At 40.1% G+C, this 7,083-nt stretch overlaps 1 non-coding gene across 1 annotated transcript; it reads left to right on the plus strand.

The window, feature by feature from the left end:
* Positions 1–1,122: 1,122 nt before the first annotated feature.
* TRNAG-GCC lies at positions 1,123–1,194 on the plus strand. Its single transcript has one exon. It is a non-coding gene; the product is annotated as a tRNA-Gly (tRNA).
* Positions 1,195–7,083: the final 5,889 nt, after the last annotated feature.

The raw sequence follows: 7,083 nt of genomic DNA on the forward strand, positions 1-7,083 counted from the left end.
TGTACTGGCTATACCTAGGATCCTACGTATAATGGTAGACGTACCATACATCCGTTCCTAAGGTTTCTAACGTTTTCACGTTAGCTAAGGTTTTGGCATTTTCATGTCACTAAGTTTGGATAGTCGCCAGTAAGGGCCATACTCCAGTTTACACACGATCCTTTGGGCTTGTCCCCAGTTATCCTTTGGGCTTGTCCCCAGTTACTAACTTGTCTTATATATTGGCTTAGTCCCAAGTTATGTTCTATTTCAGGTTTTTGAAGTTAAACAACCAAGGATCCTTGATCCTTACCTCTTACTAAGGTTTGTCTTATGGTTATCCTGATTATAATATTAAGGGTTAGGATCCTAACTTGGATTCTCAGGTATGATCCTTAACTATTTTGATTTTATTCATTATTTATTTGAATAACCCTTATCCTTTGACAACTGAACTTATGATTCTTAAACTATATTACTTTTCAGAACTTATCGATTATGGGATATGTGATCCTTGATCATTGTCATGGTATAATGCTCCTGAGCGTCGTGAAGAGTTTTGCTCGCATAATAGATCGGGTGAAAGTGCTTTTCTCTCTTTTGGCCAAGAACGGCCCCTATAGCGTAATCACTCGCGTTGCACATAATCTCAAACGGCAGACTCCAGTCGGGTGCAACTAAAATAGGGGCCTCAATCAACTTTTGCTTGAGAAGGTCAAAGGCTCTCAAGCAATCATCTCCAAATATGAACGGAGCGTCTTTCTCCAACAAACGGGTCATGGGTCTGGCGATTTTTGAAAAATCTTTGATGAATCGCCGATAGAACCCGGCATGACCGAGAAAGCTCCGTAATGCTCTAACAGAGGTGGGGGCGGAAGTCGAGAAATAATGTCGACTTTAGCTGGATCGACTTCCATGCCCGCGTGAGATATTTTGTGTCCCAGAACTATGCCCTCCTTCACCATGAAGTGGCATTTTTCCCAGTTCAGGACCAGATTCGTCTCCTCACACCTCTTCAACATCTTTCTCAAATTTTCCAAGCAGTGATCGAAGGAATCCCCAAATACCGAAAAATCATCCATGAAAACCTCCATGGAATCCTCGATCATGTCATGGAAAATTGCAACCATGCATCTCTGGAAGGTCGTTGTAGTATAGTGGTAAGTATTCCCGCCTGCCACGCGGGTGACCCGGGTTCGATCCCCGGCAACGGCGCCAAAAACTTGGTACGTGCGCGACTGTACATATTTTTACAATGAAATTACACACGAATTGGTTTTAAATTTATAAAAGTGATTATTACTTTTACATCAAAACACACACGAAAGGGCAAGTGTACCCCGTCATATATGTAGTAAAGTATCGGTAAGAACCAAGTATCGATCCACGGAAATGGGCGGAGAAATAATACTAGACCTTTGCCACTAAGTTACCGGTAAAAACATAAGTTGTCTTTGGTTTTAAATTAAACTAAAGTAAGCATAAATAAAAACTTATAAAACATAGTAGATTATATATAAATAGCCTTGCTTAATACACAACCACAGCATGTCAACTAAGTCAGTTTTGGCACTAGAAGTATTCGGTCAATTTTCCATTTCGAGACAATTAGTATCCCTTTCGGGAATCCTAACATGACAATCATTCGGAAAGTTAAAACGATAAACACACTTTAACCACCTAAAATTGTTCTTTAACGTGCGATTGATTAATGTCTACAAAAATCTCCTAAAAATAAGTTAGTCATCCGTTAGGAGTTTTCTAACCTCACTTAATCAAGGAAAGCAACACCGATAAACACAATGCAACCACCGAGACAAGCATAAACTAGATTAAATCACAACCGAGTTCATTTTACAAATCTTGCACATAAATTCACCAAGATAGCAATTTTGGCCGAAACTACTAACTAAGCTAACAAATCATGGCAAGAATTCGTAACAACACCATCTAACCCGTTAGAGTCCTTCCGTGAGGGCAAGCTTTCTTGATTAATAATAATTACATTTTATTAAACCACTAACCTGTTAGAGTATCATGGTGCCCACATTTTAACCAAGTTAAGCTAGTTAACCAAATTAAAAGTTTACTAATACATGATTAAATAAGCTTCATTTTTCAACTATCTTACCTAACCAAGCACCAATCATCCAACACAATTACTTATAATCAAGAAATCAATATCAATAACAAGGTTGCAAACTAATCATCAAAGATAATCATAGAAAACACTTCCAAATTTCATTACAAACATAGATTAACATACTAATGGTTATAATCAAGCAAGGGATTGTTGTGTTTTTGCCCAAAGGCTACAATAATACATAAACATTAACCTAAATGCTTGAAAGATTAACAAAAACATGGAAAGAGTAGAAAACCCAACCATAAACAAGCACAAGATTAAGAATCCGGATAGTAAATGAACAAAACCGGGCAATGTGGCTTGAATCCGAGTGAAAGCAGAAGCCTTTGGAGCCTCAAAATCGCCTGCAAAGCTCTCCAAAATTCCAGAGTTACGAACAGAATGGTTCTGTTCTGTTTTTATGCTTTTTCGCTATCGCACGGTCGTTCTCCCTGTGGCACGACCGTGCACTTTAAGCAATTATTGGTGGTGGTCCACCATACTGCATGACATCAGCAGATCGTTGACCAGATTCGATATCGCACGACCGTTCTCCACATAGCATGGTCGTTCTATGCCGGGTTGTTGCAGCACGACTGGTCACACTGGTCGTTCAGTTCCGAGGTTGGCTTGGTCATCGGAGATGCACGGGGTGCATGATATGGAACGACCGTGCATTCCCGGGTTGGCCTTCAATTCGGAGTTGCACCCTCGTTCACTGCCGGGGTCTTCATGAATCATCGGAGACGCACGGTCATGCATCACGTCGCACGACCGTTCCACACGCCTAAGTCAGTTTTCTAACAGAAGTTTTGCAGCTTCGTCGTTTTATCCGGAAAGTCCTCGTTTTCGCTATCATCTTGTCTGGTATGTTGTTTTAGGCCTGTAAACAAAAATGTAGATAATTAAGTATCCGAATGACGGTTTTACGGCCAAAAACGCATAAAATAGGGGTAAAAAGGGGGACTAAAATATGTGTAAATTAGCGAATATCAATCATATCCTAAACTTTTTAGGGATATTTTTTAAATTTTTTCAAAGCTTGATAAGTTTAAACAAAATGAATATTACAACAGTTGGAAAATAAAACATTAACAAGGATAACATCACAGGATAAGTCAAAAGTTAAAGTTTTATTTATTAACAAAATATTTAACCCTTTTGAGGTTGTCAAAATTGCCAACCCACGTTTCTACCAGCAAAACGTGGCCCGTCCACATGGGTTGGCAAAGGGTGTCCATTGTTCATGTGGTCATAGCAAGTGCAGGAAATAAAAGTCGGCAGGATCACAATGGCTTCATCCCCCAAACAGAGGATCCCTCCACCATTTGTAATCCTACCTATTGTCCAAAGGATCCTTGATCCTTAAACCTAAAGCTATTGTTCAAAGTACAGACCATCATTGTTTAAAACTTCACAACCAAAAAACCACTACCAAATTTAAAAAAATGGGCTCCGGCTATGTCTAGAAGTGTCCTTCATCGCCCATTCATGCAGCCTACACCTTCGCTGCCTCATCATCCCCTCCAGCTCCAGTATCCTTCGCCTGATCCTTGTCACTGCCACCAGCTTCGATTGCCAGAACTTCGTCAGCCTCCTCTTCATCATCCTCCAACTTAGCCAGCCTAGCCTTCCAGCCCTCCATGTCCCAGCTGCTCCTATCAAAGGCAGGATCCTGAGCTTCTTGAGCCATCTGTATCTTGGTCTTGTACATGGCAATGGCAGCGGAGACTTTAGCATCTTGTGTGATCTCGTGCTTCTCGTAATCAGCATTGATCAGAGCCTTGGCCGTCTCAGTTTTGGCCGCATGGAGGTCTTTTTGGAGGTCAGCAATTTTGAGATCCTTGAGCATCGCAACTTGCTGAAGGTCTGCATACTTCTTGTCCAGCTCTTCAACGTTCCCAACATAGTCTTCAATCTCAGCAAATTTCTACAAAGAAGACAATGCAAAGATTAAAGTCAGGTGATCCTCAAGTGGATAGGATAACTAGGCTAAGTCAGTGATCCTTACATCGTTGAAGTACTCGAGGAATTGATGACGGATCAGAGGTAAGCCTTGAAGGTTGTCAGCTTCAGAGCTCTATCTTTTCTTGCCACCTCTTCCCTTTGAAGTGGTAGCCTTGGTGATTACGACGGAGGGGCTAGCAGCAGACTTCTTCTTTGAGGATCTGACGTTGTCAAGATCAGTGACACTGAACTTGGAGGCAGACTTTGAGGATTTACCAGCACCTGCACATTCAAGACAGATAAGTATCCTTATCCTATTTCTATTTAACTATTTACTTAAATCTTTAACTATACAAAAAACAGGATACTTACTTGACATAGTGACAGAACCTGAGGATACTTCTTGTGAGTCCTGGGTGTTTGTTTTGAATGACCTTGTTGCAGGATCAAGTCTTCTGAAAGCAGCAAGCCTTTCCTCGGTGGCAGGTGATGGTATAAGGTGCGATACAGAGACAGCTGTACAACAGAAACAAAAGGGTGTTAGTGATCCTTATACAACAACAAGGTTATCTGGTGATCCTTCTCAGGATCCTCTATCCTACCATGGGTGGTCCACTTCCTTGGCAGATCCTTTCCATCTGGGATATAATCCCTTCTGACAAAGAAGAATTGTCGTTTCCAGTTTGTATCATTCTTAGTGGCTTTGAAGATGGGATGTTCTTCACCGGGTTTACGCTTGAATAGATATCAGTGGGATCCAAATGTTGTGAGGTCATACATCTCTGCCAATTCCGACATTCCTAGATCGATTCCTTCTTGCTCAATGATCCTCTCAAGGGTATATAAGACCCTCCAGATCATTGGCATAGCTTGAATATAGGAGATGCCGGTGAGGGAGAAGAAAGACTGGGTGAATTCAAGGAAAGGATACGAGTATCCTATTGAGAAAGGAGTGACCGGGAAAGCTACCCATGTTTCAGAAATGTAATCACTCAGGACGGTGGGGTCAAACGGTTTGAAATAGGTGTTCGCCGGAAAGCAATGCCGGATTCTGTCTATTTGTGGATCAGTGAAGCAGCATCTTTCATTCACCAAATCTTTGATGATCCCCTGGCTCTTAAGAGGACTGTCCTTCTTATGATCCTTAGCAGTAGAGGATCTTAACATCATCTTGATTACGAGGAAGGTGAAGAAAGAAGGAGCAGAGAAAGAAAACGTAAAGGAAGCAGAGAAAGAGAAGTACCTGATTGATCTTCGGATATGAATTTAAAGGGAGTTTCTCTTGAATTTAAATGTGGATTGATCCCTATCTCTAACTCCTATTTATAATGATGATTTTGCAGGATAGTCACTTCAGTGACATCAGGTTTGTAACGACTAGTCCGTCTTCAACGGCTAGTTATCCGTTAGCTTGTTACGGATAAGAACAAAATACAACTCGTCTATTTACATAATTACTCCTTATATTTTGGGGGCAATTGTTAGGGGAGGATTTCTCAATGACCTGTGATCCTTAATTACTGTTGGGTTTGGTGATCCTCACTTCTGTTTCCGTTAGTGATCCTCAGAAGTGCTTCAGGATCAGGATCATGGATCATCTTAAGGATCCTTATACTAATGATTGTCTACTTTGAATCTGGTATTGTTTTGCAGGAGTACCAGCTTGGACTTGGTCTTGGCGACATTCCTGGGGCATATTCCATGTTTATTCCACACGTGCTTAGCTAAAAGTGGACGTTATGGAGTCGTGGAAGACTTGCACCATTTGCGGAATGTTAGTTAGTGTAGATATTTTCCATTTTTAAAAAGGGTAGCGAGCTAATTAGAAAACACTTGGCTATTTTTGGCTACACACACACTCGTACAACTACTCTCACCTGCTCTCTGCAATTCACTTGGCGATTACACACATTTTTACACAATACACTATAGTGATCCTTGTACTTAGCTCGCTATCATCCAAAGTTGTATTACATTCATTGTTTAATTTGAGTTGGTGATCGGTAGTTTCCATCACCCGAGGTTTTTTATGCCGGAGATCATTCATTGATCAAGGACTTTTTCCTCGTATAAATCCTTGTGTCACTTGTTCATTTCATTTCTGAGTGATCCTTATTGTTGTTCATCAATTCAAGCATCATACCTCACAACAGAAAGTTTGGTTATATTGTCTTAGCTTAATTTTTGACCAAAACATATGGATAGAAGAGTGAATTGCAAGAATTGTCCTTTATCTTTATGTCTCTTTGCAGGCGGTGTCCTTTATGTTTAAAATTGACGAGTTTTGTCCTTTATGTTTAAAAATATTGCACGTTATGTCCTTTAGGCCTAACCTAGTCAAATTTTTCAGTTAAATCAGATCACAAAAGGGTATTTTAGTCTTTTTACCCATTTAAATAAAAATGTTTTATTAAATAAAATAAAAGTGTTTTAATGATGTATATATAATATTTCTATTATCTCTGAACATATCTATCTATCTCCTTTCTTTACATCTCTCTCTACCCTCTCCACCACCACCAACAACCGCCTCCATCAACCACCAACTGTCGCCCACCACTGCCCCACCTATCAGAAACACTTATCGAGCTTTATCTTGAGATCTGTACTGCACTCACAAAAAAAAAAATTCCATATGAATGCTTATTCTGAAACAGTTCGAACTGTTGATGAATCTTTAACATAAGGTAGAATGCATAGGGTAGTATTAAAATCATTAAAAGTAAAAATCTCATTCTGCAAATATCAAAGCGATTAATATGATGCATCTTCTATTATCAGCTCAAGAACAACGCGCAAAATGATGTATTGTGTTTGTGAAAAATCCAGCAAGAAATATCCAGTTTACAAAGCAACCAAAATCACCTCTGTTCTATTGTACTTCTGCCGTTGATTCTTCTTCACCGGAAACGCATCGTTGAAACATATCATATCTATTTGAGAGGATACGCAGAAGATACAAATAAGGGTATCTGACAGTCCAGCTCCTAAGAGGCCACCTCCGAAAAGCGGAGTGTCTGTTATGTTTAGGG

Source organism: Helianthus annuus, chromosome 12 (genome assembly GCF_002127325.2).
Source record: "Helianthus annuus cultivar XRQ/B chromosome 12, HanXRQr2.0-SUNRISE, whole genome shotgun sequence".
Classification (NCBI taxonomy): Eukaryota; Viridiplantae; Streptophyta; class Magnoliopsida; order Asterales; family Asteraceae; genus Helianthus; species Helianthus annuus.